Source organism: Rousettus aegyptiacus, unplaced genomic scaffold (assembly GCF_014176215.1).
Source record: "Rousettus aegyptiacus isolate mRouAeg1 unplaced genomic scaffold, mRouAeg1.p scaffold_m13_p_11, whole genome shotgun sequence".
NCBI lineage: Eukaryota > Metazoa > Chordata > Mammalia > Chiroptera > Pteropodidae > Rousettus > Rousettus aegyptiacus.
Window position 1 is genome coordinate 74,933,318 of NW_023416286.1, and position 25,181 is coordinate 74,958,498.

At 34.0% G+C, this 25,181-nt stretch overlaps 1 protein-coding gene and 1 pseudogene across 6 annotated transcripts in view; one reads left to right on the plus strand and one right to left on the minus strand.

The window, feature by feature from the left end:
- KLF12 (Kruppel like factor 12) overlaps positions 1-25,181 on the plus strand; it is a 380,697-nt gene that overhangs the window by 192,355 nt on the left and 163,161 nt on the right. The gene's annotated exons all lie outside the window — the stretch shown is intronic.
- Positions 17,905-18,023, minus strand: LOC118609545 (annotated as a pseudogene).

The following is a 25,181-nucleotide window of genomic DNA, read 5'->3' on the forward strand; positions in this document are numbered from 1 at the left end:
TATTATGTTAGCTGAAGGTTTGTCATATCTTGGCCTTTATAATGTTGAAGAATTTTCCTTCTATACCCATGTTATTGAGTGTTTTAATCCTAAATAGGTGTTATATCTTGTTGAATGCTTTTTCTGCATCTATCGATATGATCATATGATTTTATCCTTTATTTTGTTAATGTGATGTGTCATATTGACCAATTTGTGTATGTTGAGCCATCCTTGTGTGCCTTGAATGAACCCCAATTGATAATGCTATATATATATATATATATATATATATATATATATATATATGTATGTATTTTAATGTATTGTTGTATTCTATTTGCTAGTACTTTGTTTAGGATTTTTGCATCTGTAGTCATCAGTTATTGATCTGTAGTTTGTGTGTGTGTGTGTGTGTGTGTGTGTGTGTGTGTGTATCTGTGTACGTGTGTGTATCCTTGCCAGGTTTTGGTATGAGGGCAATGTTGGCCTCATAAAATTAGTTAACAAGTATTGTCCCTTCAGTTTTTTGGAAGAGTTTGAGAACGATAGGTATTAAGTTTTTGAGTGTTTGGTAGAATTCACTAGTGAAGCCATCTGGTCCTGCACTTTTATTTTGGGAGGATTTTAATGATTGTTTCTATTTCCTTACTGTAGACCGGTCTATTTAGATTTTTCAGTACTCATGATTCACTCTAGGAACGTTGTATATTTCTAAGAACTTGTCCATTTCTTCTAGGTTACTGAATTTGGTGGTCTTTATAGTATTCTTGTGTGATCCTTTGTATTTATGAGATGTCTGTCTTCTCCTCTTTCATTTCTAATTTTATTTAAGTCTTTTCTCTCTTTTCCTTAGTGAGTCTAGCCAGAGATTTGTCAATTTTATTAATCTTTTCAAATAACCAATTCTTGTTGCATTATTTTTTTCTATTGCCTTTTGGTTCTCTATTTCATTTAATTGTTTTAATTTTTATTATTTTCTTCCTTCTGCTGACTTTGGGCTTCGTTTGTTCTTCTTAACCTAGTTCTTTAAGATGTCGCATTAGGTTGTTTATTTTACTTGTTTCTCGAGATCTTCCAGTAATCATACAAACGTCCCTCTTATTACTGCTTCTGCTGCATCCCAAAAGTTTTGAAATATATTGTCATTTTCACTTGTCTCTCTGTATCTTCTGATATTTCCTTTTATTCTTTGACCCGGTCACTCTTTAGTAGTATATTGTTTAATCTTTTAGTTCTACTTTATTTATTTATTTTTTTTGAGGAACCTCCATACTGTTTTCCATAGTGGCAATATCAGTTTGCAACCCCACCAACAGTGCACGAGAGTTTTCTTTTCTCCTCATCCTCGTCAACACATATCATTTGTTGATCTATTGATGATAGCCATTTTGACAGGTGTAAGGTGATATCTCATTGTGGTCAAACTAACAACATCTTTGATAAATACATTTTTTTTGGTACATTGATAGGAGATTAAGTAATAGAAAATTTCTAAAGCATATATACCTACTTCATCTCCCTTACCTAAATAGAACAAATGAGCAAAAATCAGAGCTGAGAATTGGAATGGTGATTAGTGAGGGCAAATGTATATGAACACTGATATCTGCATATCAAGACTTGGGCAAATAAGGGGAGAGGTTCTCAATTTGAAATACCGATATTAAATTGGGACATTTTAGATGATGCTAGAATGTTTCCAGGTCATCAGCACTCTGACTTTCAGCTGAAGCAGGCAGAAGTCCTTTCAAGCTCCAATACAGTTTTACAGTATTTTAACAGATTAAGATAAGGCAGGTCACAATCACTTATCACTAACTTTATGAGGAGGCAATCCATTTTGAGTGAAAGCCGAAATAATGAAACTAATCATTTAAAGAGTTAAGATATTGGAGTTGTCAAATATATAAACTAGAATAGCTCTGTATACATATCTAAAGAAACGAAAGTGAACAAGTAATGAAAGACTATGGGGAATGACCAGGAAGATCTGGAAAGAAGCAAATGACCATTTGGTTATTTTCTAGAAACTTGAAAATGGAAAATGTTGAAATAAAAAGTTGAATAGAAAGGTTAAGATATAGATGAATCAGAGCTGAAGAGAGAACTGGCAAAATGGAAACTATATGTGACAATTACTCAGAAGGTAATACAAAGAGATAAGGAAATGGAAACAAAAAATTGGGAGGTTGGATATATATGTTCTTAGATTTCCAAAAGCAGGAGAGAATAGAGAGCATGGAAGAGAATCAATATTTGGAAACGTATTGGAACTGGAGAAACACATGAATTTAGATCCTGGTTGTATATAATATCCCAAGTAGGATAAACAAAAAATATGAATAAGGCAGTATTTATAAGGCAAATCTATTTTTGTTTTTCCTTTTTGGAGCATTTGGGGACTGGAGTTGGTGACATCAGCTAAGAGTTTGGTTACCATAATTATGGTGTAAGAAGATGGCTTGATAATGTAATGTAATGATAAAGAGGCAATCAGTACACATTTTGAATCAAAAACAAGTGTGATAAATGAATAATTTGTTGTGAGGGTGAAGGAAAAGATCAATTCAAGCACTAATTTTTATTCTGAATTCTACTTGAACATAAAAATTGAGAAAAGCTGGGAATTGAAATAATTGTGGGGGACAATGTTTGATTTTAGATAGGTTAATTAAATTAAGGGGCACAGTGGCATATTGAAATGAAAATTTCATGAAGACAACCCATCTTTATGAGTATTAAAAAATTTTCTTGTGTTTAATCTGAAGAAAAATATCTTACACAACCACAAAGCTCTTTTTTATTAAATATCCAAAATTAAAAACGTAAGATTCACTTTTAGTGTGGTATTTCAGCATGTTCCATGCTTTTATGTGTCTATTTCAATGATGGAATGAAAAGGGAACAGGACAATATAAGTCCAGCTACTAAATTAACTGGGAATTAAATTGCTGGAATTTGAATTTTCTCGTTATGATAAATTAACAATGGCAAGAGTATAAGAACTAATGCTGATAGAAATTCTTGAGCTTTGGCAACCATATGTTGGCTTTATTTCTAATCGTGTATTTCTAAAGCTATCGTACTGTTACCTACCCAGGTCACTGATTTAGCAATGGAATAATTAACCATGATGATAACATATTTTAGCAAAGCCTCATGAAAATATAAAAGGTTAATGCTGCCTCTGATTTCTGCTAGGCAGAAAAGACCAAAAGCCTTTTACTTGTACAAGTAAAACAATGATTTGAAAGTCAGAGGTGACTGAATAACAGAATAGTAATGGTAAACTACAGGTCAAATTTGAGTAATAAATGGATTTTTTTCTAAAGGGGGAAAATCCTTAAATACCTGTAAAACTGTATTTGATTTTTTGGTTTATAATATTGCATTAAATAAGAATATATTAAGAACAGGCTCAAAACCTGTATGTAATAGGTTTCATAAAGTCATACAAACAAAACAGATAGACAAATTAAATAGTATCGACACTTCAGAAATCTACAAAATGCAACTTAATATCAGTCTGTGATGGATAATGATATTTTGCTCAGTGTAAACTGCTGTCAACATGGTCACCCGACTGCTAAAGCACAGGTTTTTTTTTGAGTCTGACATTCCTGGTCTACAGATTTCTATGTGTTCCTGCTACACTTCTCAATTTGAACTACTGGGAAACCATCATTATGGCTCCCTGCACTGTCATTTGCCCTGTGCTTGGCTCACAGGCACAACTGTTAAGTCTGCCTCTGTTACTTTCCCACTGAATTACCCTTGGATGTTAAAGTTGTATAGTACAGGTCTTGCTAGTACAATAGTGAACACAGGTTCAAACTCATTAGACACTGAAATCGTATGGCAGCTCTATAATAAGATGATCCAGAATATAGTTATTGTAATTTTTAAGATCATCATTGAAATGAAGTGACACAAATTTCTTAGAGATAGCTGGTATTTCTGAGTTTATTATCTTTGGCCTGTTTGGACTCAAATTTTACATTGAGCTAATGGGATCAAAATTAAACTGAGTAATAAAAAAATAACACTTGAGAAACTACCTGTCCATCTGTTAGTGAAGTTGATAAAGTTAAATAGCACATTATTCTGTCTTTTTCAATGAAAATCACATATTGAGTGATACAGAGAAACAGCGTTAGAGATTTAGGGGAGATGATTGTCACATAAATCAACCTACACATCCCAGAAAACAAATTTGTTATATTTGTGCTAGGAGGGATTGTAGGATAGTAAGTTTTATTAATGACCCTTAATACCGGTAATTAACATCTACAACCTTAAACGTGATTGGCATTTTTTTCTGAAGTCTGTAGTCGAGACTGTTTTGATTGCTTATTTTTAATCTGGTGAACGTGTATTTCTAGCTTTGTTTTTGCCTATACCTGCTGTTCAGAGGTTTGCTTTGAAGGTCATTGATTGCCTGTGTTGTAATTGTCATTTAAAAATACCTGGCTGTAGTCATCCTTGGTGTGGACCACCTTCTTATATTCACGAGTATATCTTTAGCTTGACTTCGTTATAGACTGAGCCCAAGAGCAGTAGAAGATTTTGAAGCTTTGGGGGCATTTTCTTTCCCACATGCTTCAATTTTTAAAATTCAGTTGTTCTACCCATTTGAGAAATGTATGACTTGGTATGTGGAGCACGAAACTTTTACACGTAATTATGAAGTCCTATTCTTGAATAAGACTTTGTACAAGCCCTATTATTCTTCATAGTAACAAAAAAATCTTAGAAAGATGGCCAGATTTTTATCTTTTTAGCGTATTTTCAAATATTGTGTCAAATTTATCATTCCCTTTTATTTTCCTGTACTGCTCTACTTACAAGCTTATCATGTATTTGTGGAATGCCACAATTAATAAGACTTCAGACTCTGTGGTTAATTTTAGAGTTTATTACCCATCTCTTGATGTGAAGATCACTTCATCACTGTCTCAGCGTGTTCTGGCTCACACAAAGGCCACACACAGACAGCATCTCTTTTTAAAAAATGGTATCACTTTAAAAATTAATGTATCAATTAGACATCAGCCAAGTGAGAAGATATCTTTTTTAAGATCATGTTACTTAAAAACTCTTGTTAGCACAGATGAAAAAGTATAATGTCTTAATTTGTGATCCAACTTTTTGTTTAAAAAAATTATAAAAATAAATTTTTACTGGCATATGCAGAGGAACTAATCTGAATCAAGCAACTGTATCCTACTAGGGTACATTAGTGAAAACTATACAGATAGATGCCTTAGCGAGTCTCTCAAACAAATGACATTAAAAAAAAAACAAAAAACCCTCAGGGTCATATTGCTGAACAGCAGTTATTTTTGGATTTGTCCTTGTGTTAGACTTTCACCAATCCCAGTTATATCATCATCTTATTGAAGATAATGCAAGGCTATTGGTGGATGGGCTCTTTATTATTTATACAATTAGGAATTACCTTTGAGTAAGGATAGAAAGAAGAAATCTTTAATATTCTTGACCTAACAACGAATTATTACTGTGTGCTGAGGAAGTTTCTTCATTTGTTTAAAAAACGTTTTTGAATGTAATGTGGGTCTATTATGCTACATAAAGTAGCACCTGAAGTAATCCATAATGAAGTACTGGAAAGAACACAGGCTATCAAGTTAGAATTATTTTTACTTCCTGGCAGCCCTGTGAGCATGTTTGTGAACTTGGGCAAGTCACTTAATCTTCTTGAGCTTTGGTATCCGCTTCTGTGAAAATAGAAAGATACTCTACTTCTGCCTCCTCCCATGATCACTTATTTATTTATTTATTTATTTATTTATTTATTTATTTATTTATTTACAAATAATTGAGAGAACATACGTCACAGAGTCTATTAAAATGCCTAGCATCTTGAATTAAACAAAGTAGGAATGTTAAGCGACTAAGAAACACAATGCCTATCACAATGTAGACATTAAAAACTTTTCTCTCTCCTCCTTCACCTCTCAGTGTTTCTGAATCTCTGACCCTCTGACACGCTTCTCCATTCCACTCCTCCTTACCTGTCCCTGACATACAGTATGCATTTTAGGTAATGGGTACAAGTAATTACACTTCTGTTATTTTACTTTTTAAGTTATCCTTTATGTGTAGTTAGGATTTTCTGTTTAAAGGGCCTTAAAAAGAAACACATTAAAATATAAGCATTATAGATGGCTAAGTTGTATTTTATACTTATCTCAAATGATATACTATGAATTTCCACTAAAAGTATTTGCAGATATGTAAAATACATTTGTATTTTTTAGCCATTAGTATTCCTCAGGGAAGTTCATTTAATTTTTTTAAAGACAACCTTTAAAATAATTATGAAAAACAGTATTTCAGCTTTTTCATCCCCAATTGATGATTCTTAAAGCGTTTTTCACATTTGGGTTGACATAATGAGATTTATTTTCCTGTTATTTTCAAAACTGTGGATCCTACCTTTACTTTAGGAAGCCACTGACCCTAGAGCTCAGGATGAAGAAAAGCGATATGAAGGATTCTTTGCTGACCTTTATTGCTTTGCTGCATTAGGAAAGTTTCTTATTGAGCCAGGGGAGTCAGAACCCATTAGTCAGGGGCTGCTGTCACTGAGAAGATTTGTGTTCTCCATTTTGGTGAACGTTTTAGAACTAAGAACCACATTTCATTTATAACCATAAGGACAGGATGAGTTATCTCATAATTTGGGGTAATATATACCCCCAACTAAGCCCAGCACATACACACGCACATACACACTCTTAATAGCAGGTTAATGTGAAGGTAATGTTTCATGCTGAGGACAAGGTGGCCTGAAGATATTTCTATGGCAACAGAAAGGCCCCTACAGATATCTGTCTTCTTAAGTTGATGCTGTTTATTAGAGGAGCTGCCTGTTCTACAGACTGTAATTATCATTAGGTGGAGAAAGGTTGTTGAACGTGGGTGGACCGCTTAGCTGAAGCTTTCTGACTGATTTGTTTAGCACAGCTTTGAAATAAATTTCAAAGGAATATTAAGAACCTGAGATCATTGTGCTACTTGTCTCCGTAGGTGAAGCCATAGCTAATTATAGGATGTTCGCTGAGTGCAGATGAAGTTTTCGAACAGACAACGTAAACAGCAACACAGAAACGCAATTAAGAGTGAACAGTCTATGTTAAATGATTTTAGCGTGTATGCATTTATACTGTTTAGAGAAGTCCATTATTTCTTTTAGGGGAAAAGACTTCAGTCAGAATGGCCTTTGAATTAATCAGGTTGTCATTGGTGTGTTTTTCCAGGGCTAACAGCCCATGATTCAGAATTTGTCTTCTGTTTTTACAACCAGGACTCAGACTTCCAAGATTTTTCTTGGTTTTTGGCAGAAAATTGAAAGCAGATGGGCCAAGAAAAATTTCACCCTGATTAGGATGTGTGTGGAGTGTTTTGTACGTCTGAATTTATAGTTATGAGCAGTCCATCTACGAAACCAATAAATGTTCTTACTAAAGGAAAAACATATAGACATTTGACTAATTTTGGCAGCACTCTTGACTTTTCTTCACTTTTTTACAAAAATGAGATTTCAATTATAGTGCTGCAAAAACCAGTTTCTTATATTAATTTTTCTTAGAGGTTAAAAACTAGTAGTTTCAGAGTCATTAGTCTGTGTATTTAGTGAGGTTTTCATGTTTAATGATTTATTTGTCTAAGTATTCATCCCATTAAGATGTAGGACCCTGAATGAATGAATTTCACTGAAGTTTAAAATTATTCAATGATATGTTAATTGAAAAATGTATTAAAAAGTTTTGGATGTGTTCTTATGTTTCATAAGCACCTATTTTATTAGTTATGACTGTCAGTAAAACTGAAAAGAGAGGTGGTCAGAAATAAAAGGGCTATCTGTTGAGTGTTATGGAACGACTTAAATAAATTTGTCTTTAATATGCAGAGGTGTAATTAGGTTCTGACTCTGGAAAATTGCCTCACTTGGATTGTTTTACTTTCATGTATGTGCTAAACCCCTTGTGATAATTAGTTCACTAATCAGTTTATTGAACAATCTGAATATGGTGAAGTATAAACATGAAATCATTTTATATTTTTATCCGAGTCTATGAGGTTCCCATGCCTTAATTGACCTCTCGTCTCAGATATTTTCTATAACTCATCAGTGACATTTGGGTATTTAATCGAAAAAAGCTTTCAATCCGCTTTCATACTTCGGCCTTATAACCAACTTTAAGCTCCTCTTTTGCAAGTGGCTCAAAGGAGGGAAGTAAATTCTGCTTTTTTACTGCATTTTCTTATTTTTTACCTTGGAATGTGTTGTGGGGATGGGAGAAGGGGGGACGGCGTTGCCCTCTGGGTCATTTTCTTCTCAGTTTTCTAGCAGGCGGGAATGGCAGGGAAGAGGGGAGAGAAGGCAGTAATGAGAGGCATTCGGCAGTTTGATCTGGCTTGGTCTAGTTTTTTGCTGCTGGTGGTCTCACTGATCCATATAGACCATGTTCAGCTTTATTCCGCCTTCTCACAGGCCTTCTTAAAGCGGGAAGCCATGCTTCCCTTCAGTCTGCCAGTGGTTCATGCCTCCAGCCCCCTTTCTGCGTAGGTTGTCCCTGGCTGGTGTCCTGCTGGGTGTTTCCATGGTATAATTGCCTCAAGGTGGGACATGTGATATTAGCGTGACCTTTTTTACCCCCCTCCCTCAACTGTGGCTATCAGAAACACACCCTGTGGCTTCTTTCTGCTGCAGTTGCCGTGCATGGCTGGGTAACTTTTATGAGGTACAAGCGCAGCTTCCTTCTACAATGTCCCTTAATTCATGGGAACTTCACATATTGTAATGACAAAGGATGGAATGTAGGCTCTTCACTCATACCTCTACAGTTCATTACCTGTTGGTCTCTAATTTCTTTTTCTTTTTTCGTTTTTTTCATCATTGGATGGGTAGAAGGATAATCAATAAGAGTATTGCCTAAGTTCATGTCTGGCCAAGGTTTGAGATATAAAATTTCCCCTTCTTGCAAATGTGGTCATATTGACCTTAGATTCTGTTGCCGTTTATCCCCTATACCTTTGGTTAGGGAGAGCATCTAAACCCGCTGCCTCTTTCCACCCTGGCAACCCAGGCAGAGGACACATGACTCCATGATTCTCTCATTTTCTCCCCAGTATTTCTCTTAAGGATTGTAGAAGTGGGCCAGACTTGGATTACAGTTATGAGTAGCAGAGCTTTTTTAGCCATGTTTTAAAAAGCCCCGAGGAAATTGTCTGACACTAGATATTTATGACTCTCTTTAAATAGGAAATGGTTTATCTCTTTTTGTCTTCAGCTTTGGGTTAGTGGACAAATCAAGTACAACACAAAGCATCCTACACATATCCTGTAATAAGATTTTCTTTAAGAAAGAAGGAAAAGAAAATAACCGCCCTTTGTATCTGAAAATTATTAACCTGATGATCATTTTTTTAATAGGGGTCAACTTTACTCTTTGAACATTTGTAGGAGTTTATTATGTGCCAGGCACAGATCATGTAGAAGGGGAGAAAGGGTTTTAGTAAGAGGGTGAAAAATGCTTTAAGAGGAAGTATACATTAAAGAGAGCTCCTTAGCCCAGATTTTGGAGGTCAAGTCTCTTGGAGGAAGTGAAGTCTAAGCAGATGACTGAAGGTGAAGTAGGAGTTAGGCAGGTGACGGGAGCAAGGGAGAAGCATGCTCCCTGGCAGGGATAACTGTCTACATAAGGGCCTAGAATGAAGAGAGAACATGAGACCCACCCCCCTAAAAAGGATTTATTAAATGTTTCCAATATGCTATAAATTTGATATTCTCTCCTTCCACCATAACTCAGAAATCTTAAGGTAATTTTTTTGCCATGGGAAACAAGTATAGAGCCTAAGCATGAGTGTACATAGATGTGGCTCCCGTGTCAAAGGTAGACATGCCAGATCTAAAAGTAACCATTAGTTTTGCAGGCCTGTTGTCTTTGAGACTAGATATAAAAAAATGACAAAAGCCTTTGCCCAAGAAGAGAACTTTTGGAATTATGAATTTAGAATTTTTAACGTGATAAAACACAGAAATAATAAAGTGAAAGTCTTCACTATTACAAATATTCTAATCTCGTATTCTCTTGGCGGGAACCAACCATTAGCTATCGTATTACAACAGAAGAAAACGTGAATCTTATCATTTAGGGTCCATATATAGAGATTTAATGAATCTCCCTGAGCAAAAAGAATTTTTAGGTTTCAGAGTAAAGAATAAAATGTGAAGAGAACTTCTAATTCTAAAGAAGAGAGCCTAGATTTAGAAAAAAAATTATTTAACATTAAAATTCTTCAAGGAAGAAATGAATTTGATGAGATGAAAGCTCTTATAAGATCTAGTTTACACTGCTCTAATGCTTTCTATATGAACTCCATATATTAAGCTGAATATGCCACACTTTTATTGTCAGCTTTTTAGAAAGGTCTCAGTTGAAGACTTGGAGTCTCCCCAACTCTGTAGCGGTGGTGAGCAGTCATCCCCAGCATATAGTAGACATTCTGAAAGGATTAATTTCCTTACCACACATTTGCATGGCTTTTGAAAAAAAAAATATCTTTCACACTGTGACAGTTTGATTTCATTGGAAACTGTTTCTCATCCAAAGATTTAAAATCAGTTAATTGGGAACTGTTTGTCCAATAGAACCTGCTCTTTGAGTTATAATGAACATAAAGGAGACAGCCTGTCTTGCCTTACAGCAAATTGTTTTGATATTAACTTCTTCTTTTGAATGTGAAGTATGCTGGAGACATGATTCCTCAAAAACTCGTAGTCCGTTGTAGCTACAGACTATGTTGTATTCTTCCCCTTTGTAGAATACTGTGATAATTTATCATTGATCTATTCATATGATCAACCTTCTGACCGAGGGCAGCAGGATTTTAATATCAAACTATCTTATTGCTCATTTCCTCTATTCCAGTTCGGTCAGTCTTTTATAGTTCCCTGTCATTCATCCCTCCCTGGCGTATCCCTAACACTCTCCTATGCCCTGGTACTGCCATCTACTCTTTGATCCATGGCTCATCATTCACTCAGTAACCTTTTTCTTCCATATCAGCATTACTGACCAACCACTATGAAGATATTAGGATAGCTGGCATAGATTAAAGCACTTAATTTCTTTTCCTAATGTTTCAGGTCTTAAATATAATTTCATATGGGAAAAGTTCCATTACCCAAACTAAATGGACAAGAGAAAAATTGTGTATGTGAAAAATATTACTGGTTGGCAGACTGAGATCTTGGCCTGACTACTAGACACTTCTGTGTACCAGGAAGAATTACTTAACTCTCTGAGTTTTAGGTGATTTGATTTTTGTTTTCACTGTATAATGAGAGCAGCAATAGTGTTCTAAGTTCTTTAGCAGTTCAAGGATTCATAAAAATAAATTCCTTTATGGCACAGAAGTTAGGCTTTAAGTAACCTCAGCTTTTAGAATCTGGAAACTGAATAAAAACAAGGATTTGGCAGCAAAGAAGCAGCTTTGCATTATTCATCAATGATGAAGCTTGTGAAGAAATGTTGAAGAACCACAGATACAGCTCAGACTGTGATCATGTGCTTCATAAACGGGGAAGTAACCACAAAGAAAGAAATACTTTCGCTGGCTGGCTTTATTATAATGTCAAGACTTTTGGATACCAGCCAAGAAATGTAGGAAGATTAAGACGAAAAGGAGATAGAACGAATAAAAAGGAAATCCATTGTTAAAGAAAGAAAACTATTACTGTATAATCCTCTCAGTAAATTCTGATGTTTGATAGAATTCAATAGCCATTCTTTCTAAAAATGCTAAAAATAGAACTTACTTAATATTGGAATAGGTATTTCTTCCAACTAATAGTTAACAGTATATTTAATGGGGGGAAAAAAAACAAGAGAGTCTGTTAAAATCAGAAAATAAATAACATGTTAGCATAATCATAACTATTATTGTTTTGGAAAATCTACTCAGTGTGTTAATGGAACACAAAGAAAAAGACCAGCACTGGGTAAACTTAGAGAAAAATTTTATTATTTCAAGAGAATCTGAGTGAATACCTCAAATCAAATTTTTAAAAAATGTGGTTAGAATTAAATGACTTTCATAAAGCTTGTTAAAGCAAGTAGCAAAGCTATGTTTCATTAATAAATAAATTAAAAATAGAATGGCACTGATGGGGGCAACTTCTTATGAACTACCTAAAGATACATTTTAAAAGAATAAAACAGGAGATGCAATCTGGAAGTCAGGAGAATCTTTTAGATTCCGTAGGTTCTGGACATCTTCCTCTCTGCATATTCCTTACATGACTCCATTTTGTTGCCAGTGTGGCTGGCCATTCTATGCACATGTGTGTAATGTGTGTGCACGCATGCGTGCATGGTTCGTAGAGATCTGGAAAGTGGAAACGGTTTTGTAAATTTTGAGAAGTTTAGTGCTAATTAATCATTACTAAAGGCTCACTGTCTCTTTACATTCTCTTGCAAACTATGCTTTCTAAATTCCCTTGCCCACAGGCTTCAAAGAAGTTTAGCCAATGGCAGGTATTGGCAGACAATCACGAAAGTTCTAGGGGAGAAACCAGGGCTCTTTTCTATTTCTCTGTCTCCATTTACATTTCTGTCTCTGCCTCTTATTTGGGCAGCATTTTTCTGCAGTGGCTGTCCGTCTGGTGACCCAGCTGCTGGGGCAGCCCCTACTGTGGTTCTAGTAGCTCCCTTCGGATGGAGCCAGCCCTGGATTCTTATGACATCGTTTGTCCATTATCTTTCCATTCCTAAGGTGAGAGTTGACTTTCTGGCATTTTTGCTCTATTAGTCTGGGTTACTTCACTATTCTCCTTTTGGCTGTTTGGCTCTGCTGTCACCTGCATTAAATTTTCTGTTTTAGTAACTGGGATAGCACCTGTTTCTTGACTGGACCCTGATCTAGAGGACCATACTCTTACATTTTTCTTTCTTTAGTTTTAAAAATCTATGTAGAATAATATCTGAAATACAGTAAACACTCAATATTGTTGATTAAATGCATTCTAAAACAATGAAGCTGGGGAAAATTGACTGGTCAAATTATTTTCAGATATTCATCAACTAAAGGTAATGAAAAGATCTGCACCACACACATAATTAAATTAGATCACATGGATTGTGTTATTTAGTCATTAGAAGAGATTGGAAGTTGCCTCTCTTTCTGACCCAGTGTTAATTGGAAGAGTAATAATGCAGAGGTGTGGGTCATGGATTTCTTGAAGAGTGCCTTTTCAAAATAAGATGCTAGGAAGTCAGCTTTGGGGCAGATAAGTAGTCAGAAAAAGGAAACAACTAGGTTTTTGGTTTTTTTTTCTTTCAAATCTCTCTCTTCTGAACACAGCATATTATCTGAGCAGTTTTATATTGCCAACAAAAGTGGTTGGTTTCAATTATTTCTTTACGTTTTATTTTAACAAAAATTTAACAATATATTCTTACGATAGGAAAAATTCAAAGAAGTTTGTGGTTAAAAGCGATAGTAGCTTCCTCCCACCCACCTCTATCCCCACAAGTGCACAGAAGGTAAGTGGTGCATTGTAACCACACAGCGGTCTGTGCCTGTATTAAGAATATGCAGATTGCATCTTGCAGTGTATACTGATTTGCAACTTCTTTTTTTCACTAAAAAGATTTACTTAGACATCTCTCTCTAGCAGTCCACAGGTCTCTGCCATTCGTTTCAGTAGCTGCATAGTACTCTATTGTAATGGATATGGCCTAGTTTATTTGTTAGGTTCCTTATTGATGGACATTGCATTTTTGTAAATGGCAAATATCCTAGCAGTTGGCAGCTTTAAATAAAAATAAGGAGATTTTGACTGTTTCCTGAGATTTTTTTTTACTCTAGTTTCATAATGTTTCTATTTTATATAAACATCTCATCTTCTTGAGTAGATAAAAAGCTTAGTGGCTATGTGAACGTTTGATTCTGGCATCTTCTAAAATCTTCTAAAAGTTCTTTTCAAAATCAGTTTTTATTACTTGAGAGTGAGAATACTGTTCTATTGCTATAAGGAGTTCATCCCGAAGAAGTAAGATCACTGTTTAATAATTTTGTTCTTTGCCTATTATTATTGTCCCATTATTTTCATGGGTTATTCCAGAGCAGTTTTTAGATTATGAAATAATTCAGAAAGATTTCTGGTGATGAAGAAGAATTTATAAATTGTGAAATAAGGCTTTTGTAAAATAACAAAGTCCAAAGTCTTTTAATTCATAAGTTAATATCATTAAAACCATAACCGGGCCGTAAGATAAAATTTTGCCACAAAGTAGCATCCCGCGAATGAGTGCTATTGAGAAATTGGCCACACATGACAGTCATGGGGAAATTGTGTTCTAGAATGTTGGTGATTACATGAGAAATTATTACACTGGCTTTTGATTAAATATTTTAATTCAATAATTTAATATTTCAACATTTGTTAGAAGGTAATCATATTGCTTTGCTTGGGAGTTTGTACATGATTAGTCTTCCTTACCCATTATAAAGAGGTAAATAATCCAAAAATGCTAGCTATCAAAAGAAATTTTTTAAGACATGTTGTAGAAAAACTGTAGACTTTGCCAATTTCTGTCTTTCTCATCATCAACATGTGCAACAACAATTACAGCTTCAGAAGAAGAGAAAAGTTGATGTATATAAGTAGGCCTTATCTAGGAAAAGATTATTATAATACTTTCATTTAAGAAGGTGAGGAAATGCATAATTATCCCAGAAATGTTTTCTTCCATAACCAACTTTGATTATAGTTATTTTGAAAGTTACTTGTCCAGAACTCATCTTTCCCTGTGATTCTTGAAAACTGAATTTCTGGACCTTCATTTCATTTCTAAGTTTCATTTTTAAGGCAGAAGTAATTCAGTTATTGCATATTTTAATTTAAATAAGTATTGAAGAAGTAACCTTTATTTGTCCCGACTTTAATGTATTCAGCTATTCAGAGGAGAGTCAATGGTTCTTATTCTAGGTCATTCTAGACAAGTGGGATTTTTACCCTTATATAGCAACAGTGTTAGAAGCAATCTACATTTTCTGAAATAGATGAAATATGTTTTGAGTAACATTTAGTTTTTAATATAAAAATGTAAATCTTTTGATCAAAGTTTTTTTCTTGTGATCTTTTCCAACTTAGCCATACCCATGAAAATGTATTTGAACATATGTTCAGATCTCCTGAAAGAGCAGAATGCCGTAGAACAATGTTTCCTACTTTCAGCTTTCTATTAGAAATATTTTTGCTTTTGTCTTTTTACTTATTCATCTAACAAGTAGTGTTGGAATAGCCTAGGAAAATGTGTTAAATATTTTTATGTATGTTCTAGCAGAAAAGTTTGAATACAGATTCTTTGAGATATTTTCAAGAGTTTTGAGAACTTTGAAGAAAATGTGTACTTTTATTTATTTTCATCTTTAACATTTACATTGTCTATAAGAGTTATAAAATTGCCAGCTTCCTTTGAATTCTTTCTTTAGGACAGATCATTAAATTATACATGGTTAAAATCTGTTAAAGTAAGCATCCATTAATTCTTTAAAGCTTTCGCTAGAACACTAAAAATTTAAGTTATCATTGTTTCAAATTAAAAAAAAACTATTAAAAGTATGTAAATTTTTTTAAGTAACAATGGGATTAAAAGGATTAATTTTTGTTTATGGGAAAATCCTGATATCAAATCATTTTATTTCTTATTTTTATGGAAAGAATATTTGAGATTAGTAGTCAAAAATTTTAAGCAAACATATAGAAACTTTATAAAATTTACTTCTCATTGCTTAGTTTCTAGAAAGAGACATTTTTGGTCATAATTTTTCAATTACAGCTCAAAGTGAGGATTGTAAAATCCATGATCCTTGACATTTATATGAGGCAGAAGATAAAGAATACAGTTTAATTATTTATCTGATAATAACCTAAGTAAGACTTGATACTGTCCTACTATGGCATATTTAAAGACAAAGTCCTTTTGTGTTTTCTGCTTCAAATATATTGTAGGTCAATATATTTCTAGTAAATCAACATAATGGAATTCTTAATTTAGTCCAATAAACCATTATTTGGAGGAAATCATAAAAATTAGACCTAGAAATTCACCATTTTAATTCTTTACTTCTTTATTTGAAGAAAATGCAAAATCTGTTTTGTGTTATAAAGTGTGCCTCACAACGTACTGTTTGAAAAACTGTGATTATATTTAATTCCTTTTATCTTACAATATTCTAAACAAAAGTAGAAGCACAGTGACACTTTGCTTAAACGTTTTAAAAATTATTTTGTTCTCGACCCAATGTTCCTAGATTTTTTTCTACTGCATTAATTCTTTATTTTACACTATCTTTGCTGATACTATTTAAACATATAAAATGCTTCAGAAACTTGATGCTCTTGAGTTCTCTTGGATGAAAGAGAGTCTTTCAAAACTTATTTTTAAATGCACGAATGTATTTTTTTTAAAGAAAAAAAAATGAACAAGTTTATTAACATGTATACCTTATTATACGTGGGAGATAACTAAGAAAATGAATAAATTCCTTGATTTTTAAGTCATTAGGTTTTCTAGAAGTATACTTTAGCATCAACCATTAAAATCATAGTACTTGGTTATTGAGAGAAACAAAGAATAATTACTTGGATTCTAGATTTATATGTTGGGGAATTAAAGTTAACCTCTCAGATTTCCAGTTTGTTGATGTGTTTAGTGAACATAATAACTCACACATTGTGAACATCAGGAGGTATTATACTGCCTGTGCGTCTACCCAGGTGTTCAAAGATGTTGCTGTCGCAGCTCTTCTGTGTAATCTGAACTTTACACTCCTAATGCTGTAAGTCACTGTAAAGGAAATATGTAGAGGGATAAAATAGAAATTTACACACACACACACACACACACACACACACACACACACACACACACACACAGCTTCTGCCTATCTTGTGGCATTCTGTGTTTCTCTACCCAGCCCTCCAACTCCCTTCTAAAAGTAGAAGACAGTTGCATACTTTCATTTGCATTCCACTCGAAACTATAATGAAAAAAGTTTCATGATATGAAGAGATTCTGGCAAGTCTTAATAAATCAGTTTGGATCTAAAATGATCTATAAAAGCCCATTAGCTTCCATGATCAATGTGGTTACTACCCTGCAGGAGATTTATATGAACACAGTTCTAGAATTTTTAGTGGTTTTTTCATTTGTTGACCATATTTTCTAAATGACTTTTCCACAGGCAGGGAAGACTCCATAGTTAAGCTTTTTGAAGATAAAGGAAGAGAACAAAAAGTGGCAGACAGTAACAAAGAAGAAGGTTTTGAGAACTCACAAGTCCCCTAAATTCTGATGAGATTTCAAATGACATTTCATTCTTGTAAGAAAGGTTCATAAAGCATAAAAACATTTATTTTTTGTAGAATGATTGTTTCTTGACAATTCCAGTAAGATATATGCATATTCATTTCTATTCTCTTTCTCTTTTTTTGGAGAATTACTTACCATATTGCTTTTACAAAATTGAAGCACAATAACCATTTTTTAACACAGATGAAAGTTGAAGAAAATCTGTTCTGCTGCTGATAAAGATTTTTATGAAACAACGAAGGATAGAATTATGCATGCTAAGTTCTTTAGCGTTTTGAATAGTGGCAAGATCTGATTTCCCCACCAAAAGCCTTCATAGTTGAAAGGCAGTGTTAATGATTTAACAAAACTATTGTAATAAAAATATTAAAAGATAACATTATTTTAATCTAAATCATTTTATGTAAAAATTATAGGTTTTTTTTGTTTGTTTGTTTTAGGCGTGGCAACTCTTGGTTGACCTCACAGATTGCAAGGACCTTGCCATCTTACAATTCCTTATTTTTTATGCTCACAGCACCTGGTCTTCCTAAGTGGTCTCCCATCTAAGTACTAACCAGGCCCAACCTTGCTTAGCTTCCAAGATCAGATGGGATCGGCCTTGTTCAGGGTAGCATGGCCGTAGACTATAGTTTTTAAAATCAGATATTTAAATGTAATGATCAATAGTGTTTCTTTTATTATAAATAAAACATTTACTAAAGGCCATTAAATTATTATGCATTTAGTTCACTTTATTTCATCCAACCCTTTATTTTTGTTTGTCCGAGAAAGCTGTTTCAGAATTTATTTTTTAATAGGAATAAAACTTGGTTAACCTCAAATAAGTATTTGTTTGGAGCAATACAAAGATATAAAGGTCATTTGGATGAATAGGAATAGTTTTTTTTTTTTTAATGAAACAATTTGAGCAAAACACCTTTTTAGAAAATAAAGGCACCTTTTATTAATTTTTCTATCTTTAATTTTTTGATATTATTTGTAGTATTTATGGATGGCTTTAGACCGTATATCTAGATTAGACTGTCTAGTTAAAATTGGGCGATTACACTTCCTCAGTAGTACATGTCACCAGTTTCTATTTTTGAAGATATTTGGTGTTTCTCATGATGATTAACTGTGTGTGTGATCCGAGTTGGTGAATAAGTTTTGATCTGACTATATACACTATCAAAAATTATACTTTGTAGTTTTTTTTTTAACATTTTGACATTTCGCCCTATACAAAAAGAGCCGCGCTGTCTGACATTACTACTAGATCATTTTGTCGTGTGGTTACCATTGAGCCCAGATTTTCCATCACAGAGCACAGATTTCATGCACAATTAGAGGATGTCCTGGAAGGTAACTGAAGAGAATCGAAAAGATTCTATGTGCTTCATGCCTGTGTGTAAAACTGGCCTCTACTTAACTATCTAGTAAGAATGGCAAACCTCCCATATACAGAATATCAGTGGCATATTGTGGGTAAATGGCGTCTGGAAACTAGAATTTTAAAAACTTTCATCTTCGTAGCATTTCCTGGATTGGTGTCTGGTGACGTTTGTGCTGTCCTCATAAAACCTCCACCACCACCATCCATGAAAGGGCTGGTTCCTTAGCGTGCCTTCCTTATCTCAGTAGGTAGCATCAACCTTCACTCTGTTTCTTCAGCTAAAATCATAGGAGTTATCTTTGATGCCATTTATTCCTTCACCCTCCAGCAAATTCATAACTTCTAAACAGGCTTTTTATCCGAATTCATCTCCACCTTCCTAACTGTTCACACAAACTACACTAACAGCCTCTGACGTGTTTCTCTAATTTTCATTCTCGCCCCTTCAGCCTACTCTCCACATAGCAGGTTTCTCTACAAAGCTTAAAACCTTTCAGCACCTTTCCCCTTCCCTTAGAATAAAATATATTTATTATTCATAACTTAAGGCCCTTCCTTGTTCCCTTCCTTCAGTTTCTCTGTTCCTATCTGGATAGCTTGCTCCTCCCTCTGTTATTTCAAGCCTTGATTCAAAATACAGCAACATCAAACCCTTCCATTACCACTCATTTAAAAGTACAGTGGCTTCATTGGGTGAAGAGTTGCAGCCAGTGAATGGTGATGAGAGCAAGCGTGGATTCAAGAAGACAAGTTTGGAGACGAATAGTCGGGACTAGGTGGTAGTGACTAGGAGTAGATCTGGGACATTAGAGACGAAGTAATGTAAACCACTTCTGTGTTGTGTTTGGAGGTTTAATTAAAAGTTCTCACTTAAGGATTAGATTTTGGGACCAGTGAAAAAGAGAGGAATCAAGGATAACCACCTTAGTTTTTTCTTGAGCTTCTAGGTAGATGTTTTTGCCATAATGACACGGGGAAGGTTAAGAGGAGATGGCTTTTTGCAGAGGGGAGAAATTAAGAATGTTGATCTACAAACGTTACGTTTAAATACTAAGTGAAGATTTTAAACACACTATTGGTGATGGGAATCAGTATTGGGAGATGGAGGTTTCCTAGTGATTGCCACATTGAAATAGGAGATTACTGAAGACAGTGTAGCTAGAGTAGAGGGAGCAGGACGAGGCCCTGAGGCCTTTCAGTCCTGAGAGTTTGAGCACAATAAGTGAGCCAGCGAAGAAGACTAAGGTAGTAGCAGAAGACCAAGAAGGTAAGGTACCGCAGGGGTCAGAAGAACTGGTGTTTAACGAAGAAGCTCAGCAGTGTTGAATGTTACTGAAACATCAAAGAAGATGAAAATAAAGAAGTAAATAATGGATTAGCAGCAAGGAGACTGTTGGTAGTCTTGATTAGAGAATTCTCAGTGGCAGATATTGTGGCCACTAGTCCCACACGGCTGTTTAAATGTATATTAATAAAAGTTAAATAAATTGAAAATTCCTCAGTCACACTAGTCATATTTCATATGTATAATAGCTATGTGGGGCTGGTGCTCGTCCTACTGGACGGTGTCAATACCAAGCATTTCTAACATCGTGGGAAGTTCTTTGGCTAGTGCTACTCCGAAAGGCAAGCTCAGCTCGGAGTGGCCACATCGTCTCTTGGTTTAACAGACTCCTTTGCCTATGGGGAGCCCTCAAAGGCACTGGGTCGCAAGGCTTTGATCTAAGGTCCTTGCCCAGTAAGATAGTGAAGATGAAACATGATTGGAGTGGTCCAAAAAAAGTTGAAGAAGTGGAGGTAGCTATAGATCTCTCTGGTTTTGAAGATAATGAAACTGATTATCACAGGTCTTTTCCTTTATTGACTGTAAGTGTTAAACTGTTTGTGTAGTGACATCTCTGGGAGGTCAAGGATATTGGAGGAAGTGATTATAAATAAGGGCTTGCATGCCTGGGAAAATTTTATCCAGTAGGCACTTATACTAGCTTGAAGATGAATATGATTCAGATCTGCAAGGGGGTATTACTATGTCCTTGACCTAGGAAAGAGAAAAATAGAGAAATGGTTGTGTTTTTATATATATCGACACAGTTAATCCTCAAAAGAACTTCATAATTAGGTACTCTTAATACCCTCATTTTCCATATGAGAAAAGAGTTCTGCACTATTTGAGAAATGAGATTCGTAGGTAAACTGAGGTTTTGTTCTCTAGACCTTTGAAAACCTAGTAGGAGATGTAAAGTTTTAACGAAGTGTCCAGTAGAGACTGCCTTTTTTTTTTTTTTAAGTGGTGTTAACTTAAGTGAAGGTGCATTTAGAAAGGCTGATCCTTTTTCAAGTAGTTTGTATCTATAATTAAGTTGGCTGCCACTCTGTTTTAGCAGAATTTGTCCTTTATAGTAGAATAGTCGCTCAATGTGGAACAGGAATGTAGTTGATCTCATACATCATCAAAGAGCACACGCCCTAAATTTAACTTCTAACAAAAAACACTTCATTAAAATGAATTCATTATTTTATCATCTGTCCGTTAGAGGCAAATGTCTAACCTCTTTTCACATTGTGCGTTATAATTGAATTTACTATGTACATGCCTGTTTTTCACACTGGGTTATAAGTTTCTTGAGGTAAAGACAGGTGTATATTTGCTTTACCCTGGGGTGCCCTACCCAAAGCTTTTCAAATAATTAGATGTTGAATAGATACAGGCTACACTGAATTGCATTAACTCATGTGTTACTGCTGGTGAATCAGTTTCAGGCCCACAGTATTCTTTCCTCTTGATGCATCTGCTTTTCTCGTGTTTGATCTTATGGTGCTCTTCCCTGTGACCCTCTCCAATTTATAAAAAAAGAAAGAAAAAAAAATTTCTAACTATATTACATTGTGGTCTTCCTGATTGAATGTCATCCTGCTTATGTAAAGCCAGTTATCAATTTGACAAGGACATTTAAATTTATCTGTCTTCTAGAATGCTATGCCACACATCTCTAAGGCTTAAATGATAAAAACTGGTGTTTTGTCTTTTTCAACAAAGGGCAACTTTTGAGACTTTGATAGAATCACTCATTTTTTTCTTATGCAAAGAACCGTTTTAGTTTTAATGAATTTACCACTGCTCTTATTAAGATGGTTTTTAATAAAAAGATGGATAGTAAGGCATAATCTTTTATTTAATAGGTAACAACAAACTTCAGAATGTATAAAGAACAAGAAGCAATATAATATTGATGTTAGCCGTGGTAATTATTTGGAGAAGATATTTTTAATTTAGCAGTCATCTTCACAATTATTGGATTAATATATTTTGTATTCAGGGATGACTGTTCATTTCACAGAAGACAGTTTACAAAGGTACTAATGTAACAATAGAATGAAAAGAAAAATAATGTGTATGATTCCTGACATAAAAATTGTTTGCCTGAGCCTGAAGTAGTCCCCTAAACCAATCTATACTTGATTCTGATATGTCATCTTCCATAATTTGCTTTATAACATGTAAATGATGAACTCTGTTAATGTATATTAATTTGAACTGCTTCTGGTTGGAAATATTTGCAGTTCTTTTGAAATGATTATAAGACAAAATATCAGAGCATTAGAAGCATTGGTTTTGGCTCTGATGGTTCAGATACTGTAATTTTTATTTATTTCAATCTTAGCAGTAAAATATGGGCTAATCACTTATATATCTTTTTGTCAGTAAAACAAAAATTCAAAGTCTATAAAGTTTTGCACTTCACATTTCTCATACAGACTTTTCAAGAGTCTTACCTTATTAGTGATTCATAAAGTATTTTTATGTTTACTCATTAAATTCATTCACTTGTTTTGAAATTCAGAATTATTTAATTATTTAAATCCATATACATTTGGCATAACAAATTAAAATCTAAGTACAAATTTGTTTCTCTACTTTAGTATATTGCATTTCTGTCTCTATGTATGTTCTTTGTGACCATAATTTGGGCGAAAGTGAAAAATGACCAGAATAAAAATGGCTTAGGAAGATGTACTTCTGAGAAAATGGAGTGTGTGTTTGCATGTATTTATATAAAAATAAAAAGAAATACTATTTGGTCCTTAAAAAAAGAAGGAAACTGCTGTTTTTACAACAACATGGTCGGAGTTTGGGGCATTTTGCTAAATGAAGTCAGTCAGACAGAGAAAGACAAATACTATATGATCTCATTTATATGCTGAATCTTAAAAAGACAAATCATAGAAACAGAGAACAGATTAGTAATTGCTAGAGGCAGGGAATGGGAGGTGAGCAGATGACTAAAGGTGGTCAAAAAGTTCAAACTTTCAATTGTAAAATAAATTCTGGGGCTGTAACCTATAGCATGGTGTCTATAGTTAACAATACTGTATTGTATATTTGACAGCTGCTAAAAAATAGATCTTAAAAGTTATTACAAGAAAAATGATTATTACTATATGGGTTGATGGATGTTAACCTTACTGTGGTGATCATCTCACAATATTTACATGTATCAAATCATTATGTTATACACCTAAAACTAATACAGTGTTATATGTCAATTATATCTCAATAAAAGCAAAAAATATATAATTTGGAAACTCCCATATATAATTCTGGAAACTCCAATAAATGTATCTTTTAAATAAAGAGTGGGAGATTTCAAACTTTAGAGTTCATTTGCAGAGGTCAGTATTTTTAATGCCTGGGGTGGATGTGTAGGCAGCAGGAATTAGAAAGCTGGCCAGGTGGAAGACAAGGCGAGCGAAATTGCTGCTGTCCTAATCAAACATAACATCCTCCTCACTTTGTCCATTAAACCATAGTGAAGGCAAGATTAAGTGAGCCAACAAAACTTTCCACGAGCCCCTCAGTTTACATTTCTATTCACTTTTTAGACAAAGCCACAAATCAAACTGTTTATTTCTTCATACTGGTTACCTGACTTTATAATAAATTTTATTAATGTCATGTAGATAATATGATCCCACGTTACCAGAGTTAAGATTTAATTTCACCCCTCTATTTGCACTATCAGTAAAAAAGAAAACGGAAGAACATTCATGACCTTTTATTATGACTAAGACCAGATTTCTAGTTTTTAGTGAATTTGGGATGGGAAAGCCAATATGGAGAATTGTTTTAAGTTCATCAGTATAAAGTAGGCCTTATATATAGTGAGTACTTTTGAGCTCTGTCTATAAATGACATAGATAAACAACATAGTTTACTTTTCAAAAAATCATAAGGAAAAACACCATGGTGTGTAAAAATAATGCCTATCTAAAATATATGGAAGAGACAAAGTATATATGACAGCAAAACTTCGAAAAATTTTTTGTATAGGACAATTGTTCTACACAAAAGATTAGAAAATGAGATTTTCTTGATCTTGCCAAACTGTAATTATATCATTCCATTTTTATATTAAATAATGTATTAGGTTTATAAATTATGTCTCTATCTAGATTTTTAAATGAATTTTTTATGTGCGAAAAAGTTGGTTGAAATTATTTTACTTCTCTCATTATATATGTGACAAAAATTTACCTTGTTAAATTAAAGCATTCATTTTACTGCTTTAAGCTTTTAGGAAGTTTTAAAGAAAAAAATATTTAATTATCTTTTATCTTCTGTAGAAAGATAGCTCTTAATGACTTTATGTGGCTGCCAAAATATAGACATAACGATGAAATCTGTAGCGTTGAAAATAATAGTTTATAAATCTGAGTTATAAAAATCGAATACTTTTCCTAATTTACCTTTTATTTCCAAAACCATGTACCCTTAATTTTTGTTTTAATTTTCACTTTACAATGGCTCCTGAAATTTGACTTTTGTTATCTCTAGAGAGCATGTTTATGAATTAGTGATTACAAATAGGTACATAAAAAAGTTCCAGTCTATTTTATTTTCAGGTCTCAGGCTTGCTTAAAATTGGATGCACATTTTATTTATTAACATAATAATAATGTAACATCAGTTTGCTAATAATACCGAGTCTATGTTCTGTAAAGGCAGTGGTCTTTATAGGTTTTTCTCTTTAAACAGGTCAAGGTGTCATTTTCCATTCCATAATAGTTCAGTTAATTGTACTAGGTTTCTAATTCAAGAAAAACATCCATTTTAGAATGCAGCCAAAAATCTGGAATTTAGAAAAATTATCTTTGGAAGAGCAGCCCTGTTCATGCACCTGTGAAAGGAAAACCCCATAGGTCCTTAAAAGCCTATTTATTCTAATTTTAGACACCAGTTTTACCACATGTTTATTCTGTGTTCCAGATCTAAAAGTAGGTTTGAAGCAGCAAATTAGGAAGGGAATGGGTGAGTCATGGCTAGAGGCATCTGGAAGCAGCTGGAAGTGACAGAGGAACCTTCATCACAAATTGGAACCGATTTCTCATAAAGACCAAAGACCCTACAGATA